The sequence below is a fragment of the Pinus tabuliformis genome, chromosome 5_1, assembly GCF_031772625.1.
Source record: "Pinus tabuliformis cultivar Carrire ecotype Pingquan chromosome 5_1, CPIR1, whole genome shotgun sequence".
NCBI classification, from domain to species: Eukaryota; Viridiplantae; Streptophyta; class Pinopsida; order Pinales; family Pinaceae; genus Pinus; species Pinus tabuliformis.
In genome coordinates, this window is record NC_142305.1 from 778,127,887 (window position 1) to 778,141,593 (window position 13,707).

A 13,707-nucleotide genomic window follows, 5' to 3' on the forward strand; every position below is an offset into this window, starting at 1 on the left:
GTTTTCAATTGAATCAGATTCAAGATTAGTATTATGTACATTAATGCGAACTTGAAAAACTAAGGAATCAACTTTTACTTTAGCTCCATGTAATTTATAAAAAATTCCAAGTCCTCCCCAATAGGATTTATATCATGGGAATTGGATGGAGGTTGAATGTATGGATCAACAATTCAATTTTTAGATTTCCCAACCTTAACATCATCACCAAGAATCACCCAAATTTGTACTAGAAAAGGAGGAGGACAAGCAATAAATAGGATAGTAGATTCCTCCTCACAAATTTTGGGTGTCTCATTATTAGCATAAGTTGGGAGAGCATCATCATATGAGGGTTTGGATTCAAAATATCTCAAGGAGAGAAGAATCAAGCTCTGTTGTAGTTTTTTCTTCTCAAATATGTGCGAAAAGAATCCACTTAAGATTGTGGATGACAGACAATATAAACAATATAAATGGCTACTAAACATTGTAGATCTGTAGCGAATGATAGAAAAAAAACCTATAAAAGTCCCGATCTATGAAACATTCGTAGTTAAACAACAAAAAGAAAGAGTAATAACTCCAATCATCGAAAGGAAACCAGATATACAAAGAATAATGCTATTATAAAACCTGTGAAGGGAAAAAATGAATGTTGTTAGTACCCCTCTATGGGATGGGTTCTTGGCCATCCTCAAACGTCTTCATCTTGTGTAGAGTCTCTCTCCTCTATAATGTGTAAACCCAGTAAAAATATGGTGTGCAAGAATGAAAATAATCAGAGTTACAACAATAAGTGTAACAATGAAAATAATCAAAAGTCAATAATGAATGGAAAACCCTTCTATTTTTAACAAAATATTGAGTTATCCTCAAATAATGAGCAATAATGAAATATTATTGATCCCATTCTTGGAATAACCACTTGAAATATTTTATTATATTTGGTTAGGAGGGAAAAAGTATTTAAACTTTTATTTTGGAAATAATAAATAAATAAATGATTTATTTATCATCTAAAGGAATTAGTTAAGGAATAATAAATAAATAAGGATTTATTTAATTATTCCTAATGGATTTAGTCAAATCTAACAAAGAATAATAATTAATTAGTGATTAATTAATTATTATTAGAGAAAAATAAGATAATTAATGATTTATCTGTTTGTTTTTCATGATTGGGTCAAATATGACAAGGAATAATAATTGAACAGTGTTTTAATTAATTATTCCTAGAATAAAATCATATAAACAGTGATTTATTTAATTATTCTTCATGGGTTTAACTATAAATTACTTAACAAAGGTGGTTTATTAAGTAATTTCTCATAGTGAAAGCAATTTTAATATGGAAAAATTGGCTTTACATGGTGTACTTCGATCCATCTAGTAAATTAGGCTACCTGATAAATTTTTTGGTGATAACATATTCCCCCCCAATGTACGAGTGTTAGGAGAAAAATGTATGACCGAAGTACGTTATAAAGACACAATCACTAGACAACACAAGAGAGAGAGAGAGAGAGAGAGAGAGAGAGAGAGAGAGACCAATGAAGCTGAATTGAAAGAGGGTAAGGAAAGATTGGGTGATACTAATCAAGTATTCTTTTATGTTGTGGTACCGAATGTCAATGAGGCAAGGGAGGCATACCCATACCCACCGAGATAACTTAGTAAAAAATTAATGGTTTACCCATAAACATAAAATTGAGTTTTGAAGTACACGTTGAATGGTACATGACAAACTGGCATAACAGAGCAAGAAAATAATACAATGTGTCCCATATACATAATGCACCTGGAAAAACATGAGCCAAGAATGAATACAATAATATTTGAGAACATGATATACAAAGGCCCTTCCCTAAAAAAATGGGCAGGAGGGAGGATAAAACAATTGAGGAATCCCTACTAAATATGGGAGTGCTCTGCAAACTAAATGGATCATCTTAAGGATACGTGCATGTTATGAATAGTGTGATCGGTAGGAATCAAACTGATAAACTCTGTGGAACTACATCTGTGCATGTGGGGGGATCCCTAAAGGGCCACCCCCTCATGAGGTCTGAAACATCTCACATACACCCAACAATCACCAGTACAATATGTTGAATCACTGGACCATCAAGTGTATGAAGAAATGAAGTCAAAGGTCAATAATGAGTCCCTCTTCTCGATTCAAGGCGCTAAATAAGAATGAAATCTAGAACCAAGATACACCACCCTCTATGCCGTTTTTTTGGAATAAATGAGCTGGTGTCAATAGAATAGGGCCTATGATAGGTGAGGTAATGAGGATCCTCGATTAAGGCACAAGGGAAAATAGTAATGTGACTAATGGACTGAAACTAGGGACAATGGAATGTGGGACTAAGGGACAAACATAAGACTTCCCTTGACCTTGCAACCACTGACTCGACTGTGGAGAGGATGGGGATAGTATGACTGTAGGCCAAAATGGGCAACACAAGATGAATAGTATGAAAATATGGATGGAATATTGTGACATGATGGAATGAGATGTGAGACAGACTCCAAGAATGCAAGGGTGACTCATCATGGATTCTCTAAAAAAGGGTGACTCGATGACCCTACCTGATCTAAAATGGGGCACTAAAGGCTTCTTGTCATGCTTACAAGAACCTCTCCCACTCTAAATCTTATATATTCCCAAGATCTATGCTTATGATTAACAATTTGCAGAATTAAGAACTTGAAATAGGTGTATGCTTGCGTTTTTTCTTTAACTGTTAAGTGCTTTAAGGGTATTTTCTTGAATTGATATAAAACATATAACTACAAATACAATGCAGAAGTACGCAATCACACATAATAGCAATATAATATGGAGTTCACCCTGATATCTTGGGCTACGTCTCCTTGAGCTCTAATCAACTTGATTAGGCTCTTTGGGATTATGGCTTCAATTCTTTTACAAGTTCCATACTCAAATCCATTGGATTACAACTGAACCTATGGGTTTAGAATACCATTTTATCCCATTGGTTGTCCATACTCTACAGATAGATCTAGGCTTCCCTAGACTAGATTCCTTCAATTACCACTCCAGGCTACCTTGAGCTCCTGGCTTGCACCAACTCCCTCAGAATTCTTTTAACTATCTCTGGAATTCCTTCTTCTGTCTTCAACACACATCAGACACTAGAAATAGCTTGATCATTTCAATCTCTTTGTTTTTTTGAACTTCATTGTAGCTTCATGGCTCTTTAGAAGTCCATTTGAGCTCTCGGGCTCTACAGCTTTGCCTCCAACCTCTGGTGGCTATGCCTCTATCAAGCGCTCTGGCTCTGTAGCTCTATAAGCTTCCCTTTGAGCATTCACTGAGCCTTTTTCTCTGTGCAAGCCTTCCTCACTTCGTAGACTACCCTCCAAGAATATACTAAGCTTTCCCCTTAGATTCCTCAGCGTTCAAATAGCTCTGGGCTTCTCCAAGCTTCCTCTAAGCATTACACTACCCGAGTCTCTAAGAATCCTCTTTCTCTATGATTTCTGTGTTTTGCTTGGCCTCTGCGTGAATCGCTATAAATTTTATTCTTTGTGTATTTAATACACAATAGATATAGTCACCTAATGCATGGAAGCCCAATCGTTTCCTTACAAGAAGCAGTTTACAATTGGAAAGCAACCGGTGGGCATGGGAAACCTGGTCGTTTGGCCTTTCTGTGCAGAAATCCCGGAAATAGCCACATAACAAAAATACATAGGCAAACACACGCAAAACACACCATGGCCCTTTTAGCCAGACTTCAAATATTATGAAATTGCATTTATAGGCCTATCGAGTCTGGGTCTGATCTCATATCGCAATCGCTCAGTGCATGGCTCCTTTGTGTTGCGATCCGATTGCCGATCTCCTATCGCAATCACTTTATTGGCACTATTGCATTAGTGTATCGCTATCGATCTCTCACATCAACATATCACATTATGCATTGGCCATTTTTATCATGTGATCCAATTGATAATCGCTAACGTCGATCAGAATCACATATCGCAAATGCATTGGCGCAGGGGTCTGGGTGCTCTGTTCCTCTGATCGATCGATGCTTATCGCATATCACTCATCAGCCCTTCACAATGCCATGGGCCACAGTCCATCACCATTGGTTATGTGTGATGCAATAAAGCATTCATCACTTATCGCTAAACCCTCATGCCTTTGGCTAAGTCCTTCCCTTTGGATGTTTTTTGATGCAATATTTAATGCTCCCTTGATAATATATATGTGTGTGTGTGTGTGTGTGTGTGTGTGTGTGTGTGTGATATCAATGCTATATATATATATATATATATATATATATATATATATATATATATATATATATATATATATATATATATATATATATATATATATATATATATATATATATATATATATATATATATTTGCGATGCTATGAAGGTTTCGATGCGATAAACTTAAAGGAACACACATATTTTCCCTTAAGTCCTATTTAATAAGAAATTGCCTCCTTTTCTAAGGATAATGGGCAAACTTCGTTTTATAATAACTTGTTCATCCGACGTCTGTTTTAGCCCATTCAAATTGCATTAGATTTGGAATGAAGAGATCTATGCAATGAGACAATTCCCAAGAGCATCCTTTGACTTTCATATTTCATCTGATTTACAAAGCATTTGTGCCATTTAGCACCTTTTACCTCTTATATGAAGTCTTTTAGACTTAGAGGTTTATCCAAGATCCATTTTGGATCATGCATTCCCACTAAAAAGATTTTAGACTCCAAAAGACTGATATACTAATCTAAACAGTAATTGAGAGTACCTCACCCTCTTCTTTCAGCCTCCATACACTTGCCTTGCATAATGCCTCTGAACCATAGCCTTTGAACACACCCTTCCTGGATGTGCTTGTCCTCCTGGGAAGAACTGTCTTCCTCATTAACTTCCTATAGAACTCCTGCTCAGAAGTTCACAGAACGTAGTTTGAACTTGTCTACCTTGATCATTGATCCAAGGTGGCTCAAACCAATGTGAAGTTACATCTTCTTCACAAAATTTTCATTTGTACCTGTTTGACATATTGTCAACAACACCTATTAACAACAACGGGATTACAGACAACAATTAGATGGCCTAAACTTTTGCTTCAACAAAAGAAACAAATTTCACATCTTGTGAAGACCTCCATGTCTTTACATCTGCATACAAATGATTGACTACATAACAAGCCAACAAAACATGCCTTTAAAACAATTGAACCTTCAAATAAACCATGTAGAAAAAGAACTTTTAGGATTCTTTTTCAAAGATGAAACACTTCATTGTTATCTCAATCTTGGATACCATATCAAATTTTCCAAGTCAACATTGCATGCTTACAAAAAATTAATCAACCCTTCAAGTTAATCACACATACATGTTCAAATACAAGGAAATCATCAACATCCCTGTGTTCATGCATATCATGCTTATGCATGCATTTCATCTTTCAACTTTCTCTTAAGCACACTATACTTTCAAATCTGAAATTAATATAATGTTGCAGCAATAAAGTGAGTCTCCTACTCAACTTTTTCCATTCACCTTCTTGGTAAAAACCTGCAACTTGCATTCCATTAACAAAGAAATTCAATCTATTAATTTGATGCATTTTCAAAAGAAATCCAACCTTAATTGGATAAGAACTCTAACCATTTCTTACCAATCCATTTCAAAGGTGTTACCTTTGTCTACACATCAGCATCAACATGTGAATCATCTTGAAAGACATCATTCATGGAATCTTTCTTTCCATTTCTTCCATTCTCTCTTTCCACCTTCTTCAAGTTTCGTGGAAGCATTGTTGGATTTAGAGTCCAACATTTTGCAGAAATATGTCCTTGCTTATGGAAGCAAGTGCAACACATGTGCATTTCATCAACAACATGATTTTCCTTGTCTAATGGACCTTTGTCTTCTTTCTTCTTTTCCTTCAAAAGTTTCCTGTATGTGGCCATTCTCTTCCAACATCTAGAAACATTATGGTTATCCAAACCACAAAAGGAACATGCAATTCTTTTTCCATACTTATATGGGAATTTACCATGCTGAACATAATCAAAAGGAATATGATTAGAACCAGATTTATACCTTTCTCTTTCACCTTTATTACCTTTAGGAGGAGGTGAATTGAATGAAGTAGCTCCCTTTGGAACACCATCAACCTCTTCAATGGTTTCAGAGTTTCCACAACTATTTGGTTCAAGTGCATGCTGATATACACCTTCTTTCTACATAGTATGCTTCACACTATTGCATTCCCAAAGAATAAAATCTTCACACTCTTGAGGTAGAAGACCCGAAATGAAACTCCTTCTTGGAACTGTTTCAATTGTCTTCACGGCAGCTTTGGAACTTTATCCATAAGACTGTCCATAGCAAAGACCCAAATAATTAGGCCTTTCCTCAACTATTATTGGCTCAACAATACCCTATGCATGTTTTTCCAAGCCTTTTCCTTCATAGCCCATATTGGACATTAACTTGGATCTTATGCCTCTGGTATGTTTTTCAAAAGAACGAATATAAATATTCTTAGAGGAATTTGAAGACAAACTGGAATTATTTGCCTCTTCTTCAAGCTAATACTTGACTAAGGCTTCTTTGGCAACAAAGGGTTGTGTTTCCAACTCATGCATCCCTTTCAAGTTCATATTTGCAATATGAAGTTACCTCTCCATTTCCTGCAATTTTTTAGAAAGAAATTGCTTCTCTTCCTTCATGGAATTCAACTGCTCTCTAAGTATGATATTCTTCCTTCCATCCTCATACATTTCTCTCACCATATCAATCATGATGAACAAGTCTTGCTTCATGTCTTCATCAAAGACTCTTGTGATGAAAGAAGAATTCGACGACTCACTTGTAGAAGTTGTCATTATCAGAATGAACAAAAGAACTTCAAACAAGATTAACAAAGAGCTTATTCAAGAAACCTTTTGCAACAAACCTCTTGTGCTTCAAGGACTACCTTGAGGTCCTTTGGGATAAGACAAATGCCTTCAGCCCTTCTTCCTTCTTGTCCTCTCCTAGACTTAGCTATCAATAGCTTTCCCTGAACCTTTGCAAACAAACAACAGTTAGCTTACAAACAACCAAATAGAAAAATCCTTGTTACTATTTGAACACCTTTCATGTCAAACAAGCATTCTGATTTGATACCACCTACTCTGGTATAAATTAACTCTAATATCACCTTCTTTGAAGGTGGGGTTAATCAACCTACATCATGATATAACCTGCTCTGATATAACTAGCTCTGATACCACCTGATCTGAAATGGGGCACTAAAGGATTCTTGTCATGCTTACAAGAACTTCTCCCACTTCAATGCTTATATATTCCCAAGATATATGCTTATGATTAACAATTTTCGGAATTAAGAACTTGAAATAGGTGTATGCTTGTGTTTGTGCTTTAATTTTTAAGTGCTTTAAGGTTATTTGTTTGAACTGATACAAAACATATAACAACAAATACAATGCAGTAGTATGCAATCACACATAACAACAATATAATATGGAGTTCACCCTGATATCTTGGGTTACATCTCCTTGAGCTCTAATCAACTCGATTAGGCTCTTTGGGATTATGGCTTCAATTCTTTTACAAGTCCCACACTCAACTCCATTGGTTTACAACTAAACCTATGGGTTTAGAATACCATTTTATCCCAATGGTTGTTCATACTCTGCAAAAATATCTAGGTTTCCCTGGACTAGATTCCTTCAATCGCCACTGCGAGCTATCTCGAGCTCCTGACTTGCACCAACTCCCTCAAAATTCTTCTAACTGTCTCTAGAATTCCTTCTTTTATCTATAGCACACATCAGACACCAGCAATAGCTTGATCATTTCGATCTCTTTGTTGTTCTGAACTTCATTGTAGCTTCATGGCTCTTTAGAAGTCCATTTGAGTTCTCTCTCTCTGTGCAGCTTTGCCTCCAACCTCTGGTGGCTATGCCTCTATCAAGCGCTCTGGCTTTTCAGCACTCTGAGCTTCCCTTTGAGCATTCACTGAGCCTTTTTCTCTACACAATCCTTCCTCACTCCGCAGACTACCATCCTGGCATATACTGAGCTTTCCCCTCGGATTCCTCAACGTTCAAACAACTCTGGGCTTCTCCAAGCTTCCTCTGCGCATTAATCTACCTGAGCCTCTGAGAATCCTCTTTCTCTATGCTTTCTGTGTTTTTCTCAGCCTCAGTGCGAATCCCCGTCAATTCAATTCTCTATGTATTTAATACATAGTAGCTACAGTCTTTTAATGCATGGAAGCCTGACTGTTTCCTTACGAGAAGCAGTTTACAATTGGAAAGGAACCAACAGGCACAGGAAACCCGGCCATTTGGCCTTCCTATGCAGAAATCCAAAAAATAGTCACATAATGGAATGCACAGGCAAACGCATGCAAAACACATCATGGGCCTTTTTTCCAGACTTCAAATATTATGAAATCACATTTATAAACCTATCGGGTCTAGGTCTGATCGCAATCGCTTAGTGCATGGCTCCTTTGTGTTGCGATCCAATTGCCAATCGTTGATCACCAATCACCTATCACAATCACTTTATCGGTGCTATCTTATTGGCATATCTCTATCGGCCCATCACAACAGCATATTGCATTATGCATTGGCCCTTTTTATTGTGTGATTCTATTGCCAACGCCGATCGCAATCACATATCGCAAATGCATTGGCACAGGGGTCTCAGTGCTCTGTTCCTCTGATCACCGATCACTGATTGGCGCTTATCGCATATCACTCATCGACCCTTCACAATGCCACAGGCCATGGTCCATCACCTTTGGTTATGTGCGATGCGATAAAGCGTTCATCGCTTATCGCTAAACCCTCATGCCTTTGGCTAAGTCCTTCCCTTTGGATGTTTTGCGATGCGATATTTAATGTTCCCTTTATAATATATAAATTTCATATCAATTCTCCATATATATATATATATATATATATATATATATATATTTGCAATGGTATGAAGGTTGCGATGCGATAAACTTAAAGGAACACACATATTTTCCCTTATGTCCCATTTAATAAGAAATTTCCTCCTTTTCTAATGATAATGGGCGAACTTCTTTTTACAATAACTTCTTCAACCGAAGTCGGTTTTAGCCCATTCAAATTGTGTGAGATTCGGAATGAAGAGATATATCCAATGAGACTATTCCCAATAGCATCCTTTGACTTTCAATTTTCCTCTGATTTACAAAGGATTTGTACCATTTAGCACCTTTTACCTCTTATATGAAGTCTCTTATACTTAGAGGTTTATCCAAGATCCATTTTGGATCACTGCTACACAAACTAGGCTCGGTGGGGACCATCAAAACATGAGTAAAAGATGGTTACTCATGACGAAAATTGACACATGGCATGAAAAGTATCAAGAGGAGGTGGACCTCAAAGCACAAGTGTCATTTTATGAAGAAATTCGATTTTGAGAGGCAATGAAGGGACCCTTATTGGAAAAATGGCTTCTTCACGAGGTGTTGAATCATCAAAAACTGAGTAAGACCTAGTATAGAGCTCAATGAGAGATTTCCAATGGTGCCAATGGTTCATCAAATTGACCTATAGTCAGGTCACAATGTGTGACATAAAAACTATGGGTTTTCCCGTAAAAGGGCATTTTCCCTCCAATTTGAGAGGATGAGAAGACAATAAATCTTGTGGAGATCATAGCAGAAAAACCAACCATCAGAATCATGATTTGTGACTTTCAGGCAAGTTTCCTTACTTGTATAAATATGGCCTCAATTCTTCTTGGAACGAAGGTTCTTGGTGAAGAATTAAGGGAAAGTGAAAATGAGAATGAATTACTAGAGGAGGTCTAGAATCACCGTCGCCCACAAAGTCAAACATGGGGAATATGTGGACATAGAGTAGAATATTTGAAGATATGGTATCAAACGTCTACAATACACAATGTGCATATGGCTCGCCGGAGAGTCTCATAGGAAAAACTATCCAAGGAATGGGAGGATAATCGACCATACCTAGATCCAGTGGGATTTAGGCTGAGACTTATGTTAATCAATTGAGAAGATGGCCAGGGGAAAAGCATCATGCCCCCAAGCATGGGATACTGATATGGTATGAAAAGGTGGGAATGATGCCCCCTAGTAGGAGGCTTTTGTGGAGTGCCGTTTTGTTCCAAGTGCTCAAAAAAGGGATCGAATCATCTTGGCCCAATTTGGCATGGGATCCTCCAAAGGATGATGTAGGGGCCTATGTGCCCCCCAATATGCTATAAGTGTACTGGATGTATTTAGAGTGGTGGACTCCAAACACTTGTATGTTTTATGTGATACATAATATGATTATGTGTTTTACGTGAGGATGATGGTTCATCATTTGTCTTTTCTTGGTTATCTTCTTTGGTATACATGTGATAAATTCCAATCTAGAATGTTATTTGCAATGACATCTACATAGTTATTTTGGGCTCTAGGAACATGACTGAATGTAATGGTTTCAAATTCACGTACCAACAACTTAACTCGTAGATATTTTCTAAATACTACTTAGTTATGCACATGATACACACCATTCAATTGCATGAAAAGTAGCAGGGAATCTAAATGAACATGAAGATGAAGGATGCGAGGAGCAAGGGCATCAACTAACAAACCTCTCACTGCATCATATTTAGCTTAATTATTGGTAGAAGATCCGATGCACATGCTATTTGAAAGGACTAATGTATGCAAGGGAGTGAACATGGCCTAGGCTACCGAGGCTAGATTTCCAGAGAAGCAACTCGCACCATTGGCATTACCGATATATAGTGTGGATGATGGATCCATCTAAATGGCGAAACAGAAAACATATGAGATGATGTAATCTACTTGTCTTCATGGCAGAGATAAAGACATGAAAATCAAAGGGATGTGCCATAAGAAAAATTTCTTGAGGTAGAGTGCATTGGGAGAATTAGGAAGGGAATGGACTTCAAAATCATCCTAAAATATGCCCCTTTGCCTAAGTACAAGGGTAATAAGTGGTAGACATAACTTCCATGATGTCTTCATCAGAATGGAATATGGGTGAATGTGAGGAAAATTGACTTAATGAAGCGACGACGTTACTTGGTGCATCAACCTGAGAAAAAGGTTCACATATGTATCATTTGGGGTGGTAGAAGACGAGCTGGTAGATGGAGGATCTACAGATGTTGAGACCTACTATTATGTTGAAAGAGGTTCAATAGAAGCATGCACAGAAACTTAGAAAGGTTTTCCTACGAGGAAGTCAAGGATGACGATAGGTAAAGGATATGGCCTATGGTGTTCGTCATCTTGACATAGGGGGGAGGGATCATGATGGTGGGACCAGAGTCCCCCTATTCTAGTTGACTATGGGTACCAAAATGCACGGGTAGAGGAGTAGGTGTTCCACTATGAGTGTCCTCATATTCACAAAGCACTTCAAGGCAGTCAAAAAATTCATCGAGACGAGGGAGATGAGGGCAACAATGGGAATAGTGACCCTAATGATCACACAGGGCACAATGGTGATTTGTGTGTAACATTTTGAGTTTCTTGTGTGGCACCGACAAGTTAACATGGAATTCAGGGATATTTGACTTAGGGAACATTTCATGAACAAAATGCTTAAGTTGAGGAAGTTCAAGACAATTTTTGGTGGTGTGCCCAACCACTTGACACAAAGCACATGGAGGTGATGGCTTTGGGGCCTTATGGGATGGAGGAGCTTGGGGAGCCTTGTCCTTAGGTTTTTTCCTCTTAGCGTTGCCACCCTATCTAGATGCTTCCACAATGGGAGTGGGTTACTGTTGAGATTGTAATGGAACTGGAGTAGTGGCAGGGGTCATAGGGATTAGTTGAACCGGGGTCAAAGCATGATAAGGTCTTAGCTGACCAGGCAGAATGTTTGCATGGGGATCAATGTACCATACTAGGATCCCCAAAGTTATATTAGGAAGGACCAACGAAGCCATGACAGGGATAGAAAATACTTCCAGAGGGGGGAATAAGAAAGGTATTTGGCCTGCAGGGTAATGTCCCGATGGAATAACTCCTGGATGGTTGAGAACTAGAGGAACAATTATTTGTGGAAACATAGGAGAGACACCCACAAATGGAGGACATCCTGGTGGGGTGGATCCATAGGGCTCAACTCGAATGGAAACAAAACGTTGTTGAGGAACTAGATGTTGATAAGATGTACTAGACTACATGAGAGCAGCCCGTGACGCTTGTAACATGCAAACACTCATAGAGTTAGGATTTGGGATGGGAGGGGGAGAACCAGGGGAAGAACCTAATAATGAGGAATCTTTATAGACTCCAAGTGAAACATTGGTAAGAGGGGTCGAATACTTTTTATTAGACATCGATGAGATAATGGACTTGAGGGAGGTCATGGATGTCGGCTCATAGTAAGTCAACTGATCGATGGTGATGATCTTCCTTTCATGGGGGAAGCACATCTTTCAAAAAACTACGAATGATATGACTGACATGGCATAAGTGTAACTAGGACCTAAGAGAATGTTGTAATCTAAAGGGGCATCAATGACTTCAATGTCAACATGTATAGTCTTTCCTATAAGGGTCAATGGACAGTTGTGGTACATGCCAAGGAGCTGGGAGGAGTGTCCATACAAAGCACACAAAGTGATTATGGAGGGAGACGACTCTGGTGACTTAATTTATTTCCAAATAGTAGCAGACATCACATAGGTGGATTCACCTTTATTAATAATGCATTGGGAGATGATGGCATTACAGACTCGAACTGGTATCTAAAAAGAAACAAATGAAGGCAATGGGGGATGTTCTCATGTATCAATCAGGAAGATAATCAAATGATCATTAGAAGGATCCACTACACCCAAGGAAGTTAGTAGAGCTTTCTTTTGGGATGGGCACGATTGGAGGACTTCCAGCATTGACATGGCAGTAGGTGATTGCGCCAAGTCGTCTACTATATTGTATGTATGGGAATCTCAGTTAGAATCCACATTACAACATAATGGTCCCTTTGGGATCTTGAGAATGGCCTCAAATTTAGGTTGAGGGGTTTGTAGCAGACCATTTGGTGTCATAAGAGGCTCAACAGATGCTTTGGTTTTGGACTCAATGGTAGACAAAGTCGATAGCTTGTCATATTGATGCAACCAGGTTTGCAGGTTGATATTGGAGGGGTTAACCTCATCAGAGTTCATCATAAGGATCTGGTAGTCACGAGGACCAAAAGTTTGGGGGGGATGAGATGGTTGACCTAGCTAAGGTTGAGAAGCAACAAATCCTTGTTGAGGGAAAGGAATTTTGAGCACTGCGGGTTGAGATGGCATATGGTTCTGAGGCAATTGTCCACCTCTGGAAGCTACTTGAGCTTCTCACATTTGGTGCATCTGGGGTAAGAGAGGACACTCATGTGTATAATGGCCATGTATGCAACAACACACACAAGCCTTGTTCATACAAATAGCCTTGTTCTGATTGGGTTGGCTTCCCTGTTGCTAGTTTTTAGTGTTGGGCTGGTTCTCCTAGGGTTCACTAGGTTGATTACGTTGATTACCCTGGTTACCTTTATTACCTTTTACCTTATTCTTTTTCTTCAAACTTTGGGGATTGGTCACACTCTTCTACGCAAACATCTTCAGGGGGTGGTTGCTACTGGGGCTGAGGATACATATGAAGTTGTGTCA